Here is a 14,212-nt window from a genome sequence, read left to right as displayed (position 1 = left end):
AACTGTATGAGGCTGGAAAAGGAAAATGACATTTGAGAGAAGTCTACTGAACATAGCTTTGCTCAGGTATCTAAAACGACTCTGGGATTTTTCTGCAAATGCCTGACTGGTAAGATGGGAAGTGATTGAAACAGTATAATAAGAGGGAGAAAGGCAACTGGTTGGGCCTCACCCAGCAATGGGCTTCTGTCCACAGAATTACTGTGCCATGATTTATTATTTCAATGGAAATGCTAACATGCTAGGTAGCTCCTCAGTGAGCTATGTCTTGGCCACATGCTCTTTCATCAGAAGCTCACAAAAATGTCTGTGCAGGTGGACTCAGTGTGAACAATAGAATAAAGGACATCTAACTTTTTCTTTGGATTACTTTTTCTTTTTTTCAGGGAGGGGGGTTGACAGGTTGTCTTAAATTGTTCTTAAAGTATGTGTGAGGTCCAGCAAATACTCAGTGAAAGATCTTGAGGCTTTTTTCATAGTTTCCCCCCAGTGTGAATTATCCATTGTGCAATAAGGGGTTCTTCAACCCTAACAGGAAGAAAAATAAGGTCTGTTTGCATCTTTAGATTAAGTTTCTACATATTTAATAAATATCTCTGTGGATCTTCTACCATTGAAACAGGCTTCAGCTGGCAATAAATTATTAAGGAAGGATTCAAACTCATTCCTTAGGAAACCAAGGTAAAATCTGCAACAGGAGAATGTTGTTTTAGAGAAGTAAGGATTATTTAAGAAAACACAACCCTAATAAAAGTAAACATTAAAGATTCATAAGGTCTGAATATTTTTCTTTTAAATACCAGATTAATTCCAGGGGTGTTCTACTGGCAGTGTACTTGCCCATATTGATACAGCAGAATCATCTATTTTCTACCAAACTGTTGGGTGACAGGAAAGTCACTTTTCTTCACTTCTTCCTCCATTTTGAAATAACATTCATGTTTCTGTACCTTATGAAGGCTTACTCATCAAAACTTTTCCATATCTTCAGGATATTCTGACAATTATGTACTTTACACTTGGTAAATTGATACATTTAATAATCAGAATTAAGAAATCCACTTGGGAGTTATGAATACTTAGCCAGCTCTACATCCAAAAATATCAATCAGTAAATTATCAAAAAATATATAGCTAAAATATATATATAGCTAAATATCCCTCCAAGGCACATAATATTACCTTTATGAGAGACAAAATCCATTTGACAGTACAAATGTTCCATGAAACATGTCCTCACATTTCATGACTTTCTATTTATGTTCCTAACTAAGAATTTTGACAGTTAAAGGAAATACATCTTAATGAGTCACTTAGTGTGTTTTGGCAGTTCCCTGTTTCATTCATTCTGATTAATATTTCATAGGTTTGAATTGTAAGACCTTGGTGTAAGATGAAACAGAAGTGTCAAATGTTTCATATTAAAATATATGCTAAACAAGTAACACCTCTTTTTCCTATATGTCAGAGCTGTTGGATTTATATGTTACAATACTTTTTTCTACTTAGTCAAAGTGAGAATAATGAGAAAAATTATGCTCAGTTGGATGACAGTAGAATCACTCAGACCTATATGACCTCTCTCAAATATACCAGGACTATTATGAGCAAGGGTTATAACCTGGGATGTATCTGTGCACTAAGACGTAAAAGTATTTCTTTCTATACATGGGAAACCTAAGTGCAGAAAAAGGCAGAACCTTCCACAGGAAGAGCACTAACAGAAACGAGTTCCAAGATTTTCAGGCTGATAACTGGACTATACATTTAGTTTCTAAATTGAAATGTAACTCAGCTTGCCACCTAAAGCCAGCTGTCACAGGATCATTTTATTACAGTGAGTTGGGAATGAAACTCCCAACTCTAATTCATTATTATGTTTTTATGGGAAAGTATTATTTTATTTTTATAGGGAAGATATGATCATGATGATTAAAAAGACCTTTCCTATTCCAGTAAGAAGACTTCCTCTACGTGCAAGCATATAAGAACTCCTAGTAGCGGCGCATCGTCTTTAATTTTTCTTGGAAAAAGGGCAGTGTGATACCACTCAAAATAAGCAAAAACATAAAAAATAACTTCCTATTTATTCAATCTTTTAATACTAGAACAACTGGAAGTGCCAGTAACTATTGACAGAAGTCAACTTAAAAGTGCCACAGCCTACTACAATATTTCCTAATGAGCATACCAAATTCACTAACACTCAGAATACTATCTTTATTGAATCTAAGAAATAAATGTGTATATAATAAATGCACACATCTGGAGTGATACATGGTTTTACATTTTTTATTTCACATCCTGGAGACTTAGCAAGAGTTTTATTAAAAGACCTTTCCTATTCCAGTAAGAAGACTTCCTCTACGTGCAAGCATATAAGAACTCCTAGTAGCGGCGCATCGTCTTTAATTTTTCTTGGAAAAAGGGCAGTGTGATACCACTCAAAATAAGCAAAAACATAAAAAATAACTTCCTATTTATTCAATCTTTTAATAATAGAACAACTGGAAGTGCCAGTAACTATTGACAGAAGTCAACTTAAAAGTGCCACAGCCTACTACAATATTTCCTAATGAGCATACCAAATTCACTAACACTCAGAATACTATCTTTATTGAATCTAAGAAATAAATGTGTATATAATAAATGCACACATCTGGAGTGATACATGGTTTTACATTTTTTATTTCACATCCTGGAGACTTAGCAAGAGTTTTATGTTCCTGTAGTCAAGTGTCTGAGGGAGGGTTTTAGATAATTTTTACCATTTGTAAAGGTATTGCAAAGCTCACATATCTAGAAAGGGCTTGAAGTACATGGTCTATATGTAAGCCAAAAGTCTTTGAAACTGAAAAAAAAAATCTCCAAACTTTTAAAATTGATGACTCATTTACATTAATGTCTTGATTCTTTGAGATCAGACTTACAAATATTTAGCTGTCGGATTTTACAAGACACATCTGCATAGGACTGCAATGGGTGAATGTTGCTTTTACTTTGAAACATTGCATTCATTCTTGTCTTTCCATCATATCTATATTGAGTGCAAGCTGCAGTCAAGCTAAATAAAGCCCAACAAACCAGCACCATTTTAAATGATGAACAAGCAAACAAACTGATGAATGGAATGACTTCATTCATTCAGTTCCATTCAGCTCAGAAAGAATGACTGCCAGCCTGGAGAAACTGCTAATGAGACTTACTGCCATTCTGAAAATAGAAACCCCAGCTTGAATTGTAATGCCTGTGCCTCTGTGGAGGCTAAAGGAAATGGAAATGTAGCTACAAGTACTTTTTGGAAAGACATCAATGTATTACAATATTTGCTGGTATTCAAAAAGTGTATATTAGCCATTTTGAAGGACCCTCTATACCTCTCTGTGGTAAGGAGCTTTATCTGCTGGAAAAAAGAAAAGGAAGTTAAATCCCTGTGTCCTGATACCATTGTGGGAATTGCACATGTGGGATTTAACATGAGAAATTGCAAAGGAAACAAAGTGCTACTCTAGACTCAGAATTTTTTTAATATATATAACTTATTCCATGCAATTAATTTTGTGTAAAGTTTCTTTTCTCCTGGAAACTGAAATCCTGCATGAGAAGATCTTTTTTTCTGAATGGTTATAATCCTAAACAATTTGTTTTTGTCAGTCTCGTGTAATAAACAGTTCCAATCTCATAGATCATACTCAGGACCTTGTGAATCACTATGGATTATACATGCATGTCCATCTTCTCTCTCAGTCTCACACAGCTTAGGTGAATGTGCACTACATGTGTGTTGAAATCAATCTCACTCCTTCTCAGGACAAGAATTTCTAAAAGGCATAATCATAATTTCCAGAAGTATGTATCTGGCAAGTAAAGACCATAAGTAAAGAGACGGAAGAATCTAAGACATACAGATTTACTATGCCCAGTAAAGCCAAAGTAGGAATAAAGAAAGTGTGTGCCTTGTGTGCACCTGGTAAACAGGGATGATATATAGTCCACAAGGAGTTTTATATGCACAAAAATGTTCACATTATATGGACAAATTTCCTTTGCTATCGCTCATTTTAACCAGTCCTACACACAGGAATACAAACTAAACAGTTCCCTGCCACTGTGTATAGAAGATGACAATTGTTCTGGTGGGTCACAGGAGATCTGAGCTGAACTCATCAAGAATGGAACAACCCAATCTAAATTTCTGCCACTAACACAAGAACCTGCACGTAAATCCATACACAAAATTGTGTACCTCTATGTTTAAATCAGATGCTTAATTGTGAGCCGGACATTGCTCATCAATTTCTTGATATCAAAAGGAAGCACAGTGTAAAGTGCAAAGTAAAGAAAACTAGTGATATCACGTGATAATTCTAGTGGATGAAGGATTGCATGATGTTATCAGGCAGAACCTCTCAATTCCTTATTCTAGACACTATTTTTTGTGCCTTTTGGAAAGCGAAGGCTCTCTTTAAGATAAATGAAATATTGATTTTAGTTTCTAGCTAGACTCCATTAAGATGCTCTTTTAAGTTACATTGCGTCTGCAAAGAGTGGAGCTTTATGAACATACATCAGTTTTCTAATACCCATAAGTGGGCTTTTCATAAGCACTCATAAATAATTCACCCAGCTTTCCTGTGCATCAACTTGACTTGAAACCTTCTTAAGCACTTTCAAAAAACCTTAGCTGCATGTCTGGTATTGAACTTATCAATCATGACTGAGTTATACTACAGACAGACCATTTGTTTCTGAATACAGGAGCAAGAGAATCAGCATTGTGGGGGGAAAAAAGACAACCAATGACTCACCAAGACTTTCTCTGTGTTGAAAGCTGATGATTTGAAAATTTACTTGAAGAACATCTGACCAATATGATAATGGTTTGGGATGCCTCTGGGTCTGTCAGCTCTCTCTATATTGCCAGATGCACCATTCCCCAAATTCCAAAAAGTGTTTTAACAAAGCAGACCTGGAGTCTAGGTCAGTGCAAAACACTAATGGAAATGGGGGCCAGCCCTTACAACTCAAAGAGGAACTACAGCCAGGGTCAAGTTGTCCTGACTCAGGCTCTGAGCAAAGGCAATGCTTCATCTTATTCAGAGTGAATATCAACCCTGGAAATCAAATTAACAAAAGAGATTATGCTTCCTTCCTTAACTCAGTCTTGGAATGGTCCAAAGTTTAATGCATCTCTTGACAATTCTGTCCAATTACCTAACCCTGAGGGGATGGAGTGGATTACAGTAGAGCAAGTCAGACCAAGGAAGGCATACTGACATCCAGAGAAGCCTACTTCCTCAGTGAAGGGTCAGGAACAGTTTCATTTTTCAACAATTACAATTTGACATGACTTGTGCCATGCTTGTGTGTCTTGGTTTCACCTGGGACATATTCTTCCTGGTACCTGATATAGTACTGTGTCTGGGATTTATCATGAGGATAATGCTGATAACTAATTCTTTAATTGTTGCTGAACAGTGTTGGCATAAAGTCAAGGACTCTTCAGTGTGTCACGTTCTGCCAGTGAGGAGCTGCACAAAAAGCTGATGGGGAGCATAACCACAATACTGATCCAAACTGGCCAAAGTGTTATTCCATACCATGGAACATCATGTTCAGTTCATAAATTGAAGAGAGATGTCAGGAGGTGCCAGTCACTGCTTGGGGACTAAATAGGCATTGGCCAGTGGGTAGAGAGCCGTTTAATTGTGCATCATTTCTCTTTATTGGATTTTATTCCTCTCTCTCTCTCTCTTTGTTATTTCCCTTATCACCACTATTATTAGTGTTCTTATTGTTTTGTTGTTAATATTATTTCCATAATTAAACTGTTCTTATCTCAACCCACGGGTTTTACCTTTTTCCGATTCTCCTCCCCGTCCCACTAAGGTGGGGCAGCGGAAGGGGCAGGGTGAGTGAATGGCTGCATGGCACCCTAACTGCTGTCTGGGGTTAAAACATGACACAGTGGTGCTGTTTTCTTAGGAAGTGCATCATATTTCAAAGATGCTATATGCATATGGAAAGTTGGTAAATTCTTCTGTGATAGACGTAAGATGGGGAATTTTTTTTTTAAAAAATAGACAAAGTCATTAACTTCCTTGATCAGATAATCACTTACACAAACCTTTAAAGCATTCCCCTCGAGATAGCATTCATGTGTGTAAATGTACACTTAGAGGTTGTTACAGCTGCTTCTGATACAGAGCTTGATGCCTCTGAATAAAGACAAATATTATTGCCCAGACTGACACTGCTCTAAGGGCCTATCTTGACAGCATCCTGAATGTTCCACAGGCAATATAACTGAATCCTTTCAGAACAACATGAGTACTGAGCCACACTAAACAAAATTGCTTCAAGGGCTTGAAGAAGAAGATGTTAAAAAAAAAAGAAAAAGAAATGTTTTTACCCAGTTCTGCTAGGTCTACAGTCCCACCATCAGTCTCACTGATACCTAGACAGAATAATTTTCATGTACGCTCAGTATGCTGAGACTGCTTAACTGGGTTTCTGCATGCATTTCTGGATGGGAAAAGAAGCTGGTGGATAAATTATGACACCACAAGAGTTCAGTACTTTTTATTTAGGAAGACATATGGGAAAATAATGTTTCTTGCCCTATTTTTTATATAAATTCACAGGTTTCACATTCATACCCAGCACTATGCTCTGTTTTAGAAATAAACAATCTCAAGCCATTTCTTACTCCTCAGCAGACTTTCCAGGTCGGAGGGAGGGAGGGGGTGATCCTCCCCCTCTGCTTAGTGCTGGTGAGGCCCCACCTGGAGTACTCTGGCCAGTGCTGGGCTCCCCAACACAAGGAGAGATGGTCATACTGGAGAGCCTCCAGCAAAGGTCCACAAAAACAATGAAGGGACTAGAGCAACTCCTACAAGGAAGGGCTCAGACTGCTGCCTCCAGGCTGTTCACCCTGGAGAAGACTCTGGAGAGTATCTTTTCCAATATACATCAATAGCTGAATTGAAGGTACAGAGACTAAGTAAGCCAGGCTATTTTTATGGGTGCCCAGTGACAATGGGCACAAACTGAAACATGGGAGCTTCCCTCTGAAGATCAGGAAATGCTTTTTTAGTGTGACCAAGCACTGGCAGAGATAGTCCAGAGCACTTGTGGAGTGTCTGTCCTTGGAGAGGATACTCAGAAGCTGTGTGGCCGTGTTCCTGGGCCACCATCTCTTGGTGGCTTTGCCTGAGCTGGGTAGGTTGGACCACATGACCTCTGGAGGTCCTTTCTCACCTTACTTGTTTTGAGATTCTGTGACTCAAAACACACTCATGCAAGATAAGAAAGCACCTTCAGGTTGCCTGATATGGAGAGATTTGAATGTTTCTATAAGTTCATGAAGAGTCAGGTTTTCCTCATGGAATCATCCATGAGGTCTCCACATCCTAATTTTTTTCCCCTTTATGGGATTTATTAGTGACTGCATAGAAAACTAACAAGCTAAACACAATCATGAGGGCTGCAACAAGTGAAAAATCTCTCTAAAATAATTGGCTCTGTTATCATAGCATGTGTTGCAGGTGACTGTAGCTTTCCCCGTTGGTCGGCAGGTCACAATTTATAGTTAAAGCAACTTGGTGCACATCAAATCTGTGAGCCAGCAAGTTGGCAGCTTGATCTTCATCTGAATTCCTTCACAGCGGCATCTTAAAGCTTCTGTTCTGTGGTGGTACTACTCATGGAGTGACACAAGAAGTGTTCAAAGTAGAGGCCAACTGTAGTTAAATACAAAAATTGAATACAGGGGGGGTTTGTCCAGTAATTAATGTATTGTAACACCTGTCTTTTGAAAAGACTCCTCTTTTTGCTCCAGTCTTACTTGAAAGTAACAGTTCTTGGCACACCACTGTTTTTTAATGACTTTGTCAGTCTTTGGCCATGGTCTGAAGAGCCTGTAGCCTGTACTGCCACTCTGGGCATTAAGCCTGAGGCTTTGTGCAGGGCATACCAAGGGGCCAAATTTCTCTATGAAAGCCTTGGGGATTATTTTTAAAGTCTCTATGGCAGCAGGAGAAGAGAAAGCTTTTCAGAGGCTTGCTACAAGGCATTAGATTTGGATTGGAATTATAGGCAGTGCCTTTGAGACAGAGCAATTGTAAACTGACTTCACTTTTCACTGCTACCTTGTGAGAAGAATGGTAAAAAACAGGAAAAGTTATTCTGGGTGAGTAAAGCCTAAGAAAACAGGCGTGGAAGGACAAGAGATTCTTCTAATAAGCCACTGGTGTTGTTGATACTAGGGCAGAAAGGAGAAAATGTGGTAACATCTTCAGTTGATAACACTGTGGAAATACAATATAGGGAACAAAGGCAGTCCCATACAAAATGTTCAGTACCACATTTTATAGAACAGTGTAAAATAGAACACGATGACAAAACCAGCACTCAGGTTTCATGCTTGCTATCTTCTTTAACCTAAAAAGGCCTTGCAAGTATCTTTAGATTTTCAGATGCATTTTTTGATGGAGAATAGATGCTTGGCCCCAGCCTTGAGCATTGGATTTGACTTTATTTTTGCAATTATTAGTAGGGGCTGTTTTTGTCTAAAGTAGTATCATTCCTGACACGGGTAACAGGGCATACAGTAGTTCCCTTGTTGGTAGGGTGTGCTACCAGGCTTGTGCCCGGCACAGCTGCGGACCTCCACAGGAATCAGTTCCTTGCCACCTGTGGTTCAGTGAAAGAAATCCGGCGTCCCCGGTGATGGCACTCACTCCTCCCTGAGGAGCTTGGGATGTCCCGTCCGGGTCTTAGAGCTCGTCCCTCATCACGTTCCATCCTCCTTAGCTTCTCCCGCAGTGTTTGGTGCCAGGTGCTGCAGGACCTCTGTGGGGATCGGCTCCTTGAAGACTGAGGTTCGGTGAAAGAAACCCGGCGTCCTCGCTGACGGCGTTCACTCCTCCCTGATGCTGGGACATCCTGTTCAGACCTTAGAGCTTGACCCACATTGTGATCCATCCTCCTTAACTTCTCCTGTAGTGTTTGGTGCCAGCTGCTGTGGGAACTCCCTGGCGTTTGGCTCCTTGTCCCCTGCAGCTCGATGAAACAAATGCAGTGGTCCTGCTGATGGTGTTCACTCCTCCCCAAAGAGACACAGACATGCCCCAGGCCCTGCTAGTGTCCTTGTCCAGAAAATCCTCTCCGCACCCTTAGAAAGCACACAACTGGATGTCTGTCCCTGATGGAGGAGGCCAGGCACTGTGGCCCTTCAGGGCTGCCCTCTGCATCCAAAAGGCTTGTTGTCACAGGCGTCACAATGACTCCCTGGTGACATCTGGGGGCTTTCAGGGACCACACCAAGAAGACACAAGTTCCAGCCTCAGAAACAAAAATTTCCCAGATAGCTCATCTCACATGATGCTCAGCTGTTGAGCAGAACTCTGTTGCCATGTTTTTCACATAAATTCAGGTGAATTTCCTGAATACAGGATTAAGTTTTCACATGTAGCGCTATGTTCTGGTTTAGAAACAGACCATTCAAGGCCTTTCTTACTCCTCAGCTGACTTTTGCAGGAGCAGTTTTGGTGTGAAGTAGTACAATTTCTCACACTAGTACACTTCTTGGTAGGGTGTGCTACCAGGCCCTGTGCCTGGCAGGGCTGGGGAACCTGCACCAGGATTGCCTCCTTGTTGTCTGTCCTTTTTTCTTCCTGATACTGAAGGGTGCGATGCTTTTGCAGAGATTTCTGTGTGATTAAAAAGTTAAAGTTCTTGCCCTTTGGCTAAAAAGTAATTGTTTTATAAAGAGTATTTTTTTTTAAATCATAGTAAAGAGTTACACAGGCCTATCTTGTCAGTCAGTGTTCTCAGCAAAGCAAATTCATCTCTTCTGTAGATGCCATCATGGTCTTTAGATTAACTGAGCAACCTGCCTTCAGAAAGAAAACTTTGTTCTCTTTCCCAACATTTGTGCAGTTCTGAACACCCTGACTACCTGAATTACCCATCATTGTGATTTGAAGATCTCCTGCAGAAGGGCTGCAGACCCAAGACAGTGCTGTGGAGAAAAAGTCTCTGTATTTATCCAAACACACAGATTCACACATCCAGAGATGCACGCATGTGCTGCAGCTATTGTCATGCCCATTAGTGTGATCTCAGTCTGTTTTCTGCAGTACTCTCTTCCCAAACGTGCTTTAGCTCTCCCTGGAGCTGTACTTATACATGTAAAAACTCAGAGTATCTCACACAGAGGAAGTTGTAAGTAAAAAGCCACGCCTGCATGATACTGTTCTGGGCCACCAACCCAAACTCTTCAATCACCTTGCTTTACCAACATCAGCATGTACTTTCAGGCTTAAACCAAAAGCTTTTCTTAACATCTTTTTCTACATGCTCAGTTTCTCAAATTTTGTCTTCCAATGACTAATAACTTACCTCATTTTAGAATGAGACCGTGACAGAATCTGCTGTTGGAGCTACAAGGGAAAGGTCTGGAAAATATGTCTTATGAGGAGTGGCTGAGAGAGCTGGATTTTTTTAGTCTTGAGAAGAAGAGGCTCATGGGGAACCTCATCGCTCTCTACAACTGCCTGAAAGGAGGTTATGGTGAGGTGGGGGCTGGTCTCTTCTACTGTGCCTGCAGTGAGAGGACGAGGGGAAATGGCCTTAAACTGGGACAGGAGATTCAGATGGGATATAAGAAAAATTTGTCACTGTTATGTTGCCCAGGGAGGTGGTGGAGTCACCATCCCTGGAGGTGTTTAAGAAGCATCTGGATCTTGCTCTGGATGATGTGGTTTAGTGATTTAGGGGTTACAGTGGTGGTGCTGGATTGACAGTTGGACTTGATGATCTTAAAGGTCTCTTCCAACCTTGATCATTCTATGATCCTCTGATTCTATGAAAGAGTGGAGTAGAATCAGACTGAAATCAAAACTGCCGTTTTGCCCATTTATATTCTTTCCCTTTCTGCTATTACCACTTGGGTGGTCTGTCCATTGAGAAAATTCAGTACATGGAAATTAAATTAAATTTCGTTTTATTCTGGTCTCCTGAACTAAATTCCAGCAGCCTTTCCAAAATACCATGGAAACTTATGGGAGCCCAAGTTCTTAAGTGGACACAGAGAGCTTGCCTGCAACCTTATTTAAATATCACCTTCTGTGTCCCAAACGTTAGCATGACAGTAACACAAGAAATGCAAACATGTTAAAAGGCAGCACACCATGAGGGACTGAGAAGCATCAGAACAGTGAATGAAAGTCCACATTAAAAGTAGCCAATTAGTGAAATGCCACCTGTTCATCCACACTTCACTCAAAGCAGGAAGGTTTCCTGTTTAATGGAACAATAAATTCTTCAGGGCTTGGAAAAATGAGTAATTAGTTGTATTTTTTCCCTCGATCTGTCTTTTTTTATTGGATAAATCATTATGCAGTTATTTACCTTGAAAATGTCACTAGGGCAGCCACCACTGTGGTACTCTAGTATTTTTTGGTTGAGCAGTGCTATATGAAATTTGGCAGGATCTGTATTTGCTAGACATCAAAGATGTTTTTTTTGGTTTTTTTAATCTGGTGCATTCCTTCAGTGAAGCTGAGATAATCTCCTGTTACAGTCCATTTTGATTTTGGATAGTTTTCCAAGAAGGAAATCAGAGTGAAACAGGGGTGAGTTTCACACCAGACTGGGTGGAGTGGAACTATTACAAGATGATGATTCCAGTGGAAACATATGCTTGCTTTAGACTTTGTCAAAGCTTGGCCCAGACTTGCTGTAAGTATGTAAAAATCTGTAAGTATGGCCTTATTTTTCGCTTTAGACTGAGCTGAAGCTCAGCAAAACTTGCTGAATTTTGCTTTCAAGACAAAAGTACAATTAGTTTTTGCTTCCATACCTGGTGGAAACCAGAAAGAATTATTAAACCACTTCTCCCCCCCTCTTCTTCTCCCCTTTTTGCCTTTCCTCTGCTGTCAAGACTTTCACAAACTTCAGCAATTTGGGTTCTATTCGGGTCACACTTTTAATACAGTTTTTCAGATGTTGTGGATCCTGCTGGCTAGTAGTACACAGTGCTCTTAAAAAACTTATCTAGAATGAAAAAGAAGATGTGCAGCTTCTAAAACCTTGATTGTCCAGTTTTGTTGCTTCCAATTGTCTTGATGAAGATAAGCTCTTTCGCTGGAGCACAAGTCTTACAAGGCTGAGGAAACTGGAGTTGTTTAGCCTGAAGAAAAGGAGGCTCGAGGGGCACCTTATCACAAAGTGGGGGGTTAATCTGTTCTGCCAAGTGACAGGACAAGAGGAAATGACCTCAAGTTGTGCCAGGGGAGGATTGGATTGGATATTAGGAATAATTTCTTCACAGGAAGGGTTTTCAAGAATTGGAACAGGCTGCCCAAGGAAGTGGTTGAATTACTGCCCCTGCAAGTATTTCAACCACCTGTAGATGTGCCATGTTAGGGTCCATGATAGGGATTTGGCAGTGTTAGGTTAATAGTTAGACTTGACCTTAGAGGTCTTTTCCAGTTCTGTGATTCTAAGTGAGAACAATATTATAACTACATGCAATAGCAATATTGCTGATGAATTTGGACCAACAGCTGAGTCCTTCACAGTATGACAGTACAGCAAACTAGGGCTAAATATTTGTCTTCTACACATAAGTTTTCTATAAATTTTTCTTTGATAAAACATTGTGCTGTGTATCATGATTTGATGGCGTCTCAGTTTTGGAGACAAAACTTCAGGAGGAAACACTTCAGAAAGAGTGTTTCCTCTGAAGGGAAAGGGGCCTCCCTCTTTCCTCCACCAATAAGACAAGTGGGTCACAGCTAGTGGAAGTGAAAAAAAAAAAAACCTGTTTATTAACACCAAACAAAACAGGGTAGAACAGGGGGAAAAAAAAACCCTCAAAATACAACAAATTCCCAGAGAGGGAACAGACGTCCAGGCTCAGACCAGCCGGGGCCACCCCGCGGGCCTGCCAGGACCACCCCCGCAGGGTCCCCGGACTAGCAAGGAGGGAAGGGAGGCAGTGAGGCAAGGGAAGAAAAAAAGAACAAGAAAAAAACCAACAGAACCTTCTCCCAGCTAGCTGGAACACAAAGGAAAACAAAAAGGAGCACAGTGCTCCCGGCGCGCTCCCTCCCGAGCCCCTGGAGCCGTTGGGCTGAGCCGTTCAACTGCCCCGCACTCAGTCTCGTGGCCCCGCCCCCCGGGTCCGTCTTAAAGGCACAGCGTCCTTGGGCATTGAGCGGACGGTTAAGGAATAAAGCGGCTTCATAACATCACCCCAGGACAGATGGACGTAATGAACTATACTTGTTCTTTTACGCTGGTTTTGCTGCAGTGAGAACTAAAAGATTATAGTCTTCAGAGTTTTGCAATGGAATTGCAGCTGTGCTTATTTTAAGGGAGTAGTTTAAATTAATGAGTTCCTATCTCTGTGTTTGTGTGGCTGTCACTGTTGGAACAGCTCAATGAAACATATAGATAAGCCTAAAATATTTCATACAGAGCTTGAGGGAGCCCACAGCTAAAAGAACCCCAAAAACTTTAAAGCATAGAGGATTTCAATGGTGAGCAGAGTCTGACCTCCTGCCTCAGGCTTCTGCCTCAGCTGCCTTCTCCAGGAAAAGCTTTGCATAGAGCTGCTCCATGATGAAGACTTCCAGACACAACAATAAATTGTTATAGATGAAGCAATAATATTCACTGTATTATGGTGTATTTGACAGCTAGACTTATAAAGAAAAGAGAAAACATATTCCTTTCATTGCATTCATTCTTTCTGTAATATGCCCTAACTAAAAGTTATTTGAGACAGAGGTGCTTGCTCTGCAGCCCTCACTCACTGACCTCTGCCACCATCCTTGACTTGGGGTGACTGCTGAACTACATATCGGACCAAGAAAATTTCAAGAGCTGGGAGTCTCCACAGTGCCTGGAAATAAACATGATAACTGGGTATGGGTATATCTCAACTGAGGGGATGCAGGAGAACTTTAGAATAAAGCGATGTTACAATTTGCTGTTAACTCAGGCAAAGACACAGACTCCATCCTTATGGTCCTTGCAGTGAGGAATGGGTGCAAAGATGTAAGTTCATATAGGAAACAGTTTCCAAATGGTAGGTATAGCATTAAGCACCCAGGTGCAAGTTCCTGTCACATCTCTAGTAAAACACTAAGCTGTAAAGATTTACAAACATATGTCTCTCTTAGTCTGATTCCTAGAAGTG

At 40.5% G+C, this 14,212-nt stretch overlaps 1 protein-coding gene across 4 annotated transcripts in view; it reads right to left on the bottom strand.

Annotated features, from left to right (window-relative positions):
* TINAG (tubulointerstitial nephritis antigen) overlaps positions 1 to 14,212 on the bottom strand; it is an 80,258-nt gene that overhangs the window by 17,691 nt on the left and 48,355 nt on the right. The gene's annotated exons all lie outside the window — the stretch shown is intronic.

This window comes from Corvus moneduloides, chromosome 3 (assembly GCF_009650955.1).
Source record: "Corvus moneduloides isolate bCorMon1 chromosome 3, bCorMon1.pri, whole genome shotgun sequence".
Taxonomy (NCBI): Eukaryota; Metazoa; Chordata; class Aves; order Passeriformes; family Corvidae; genus Corvus; species Corvus moneduloides.
This window is presented reverse-complemented; position numbering and strand designations above follow the sequence as displayed.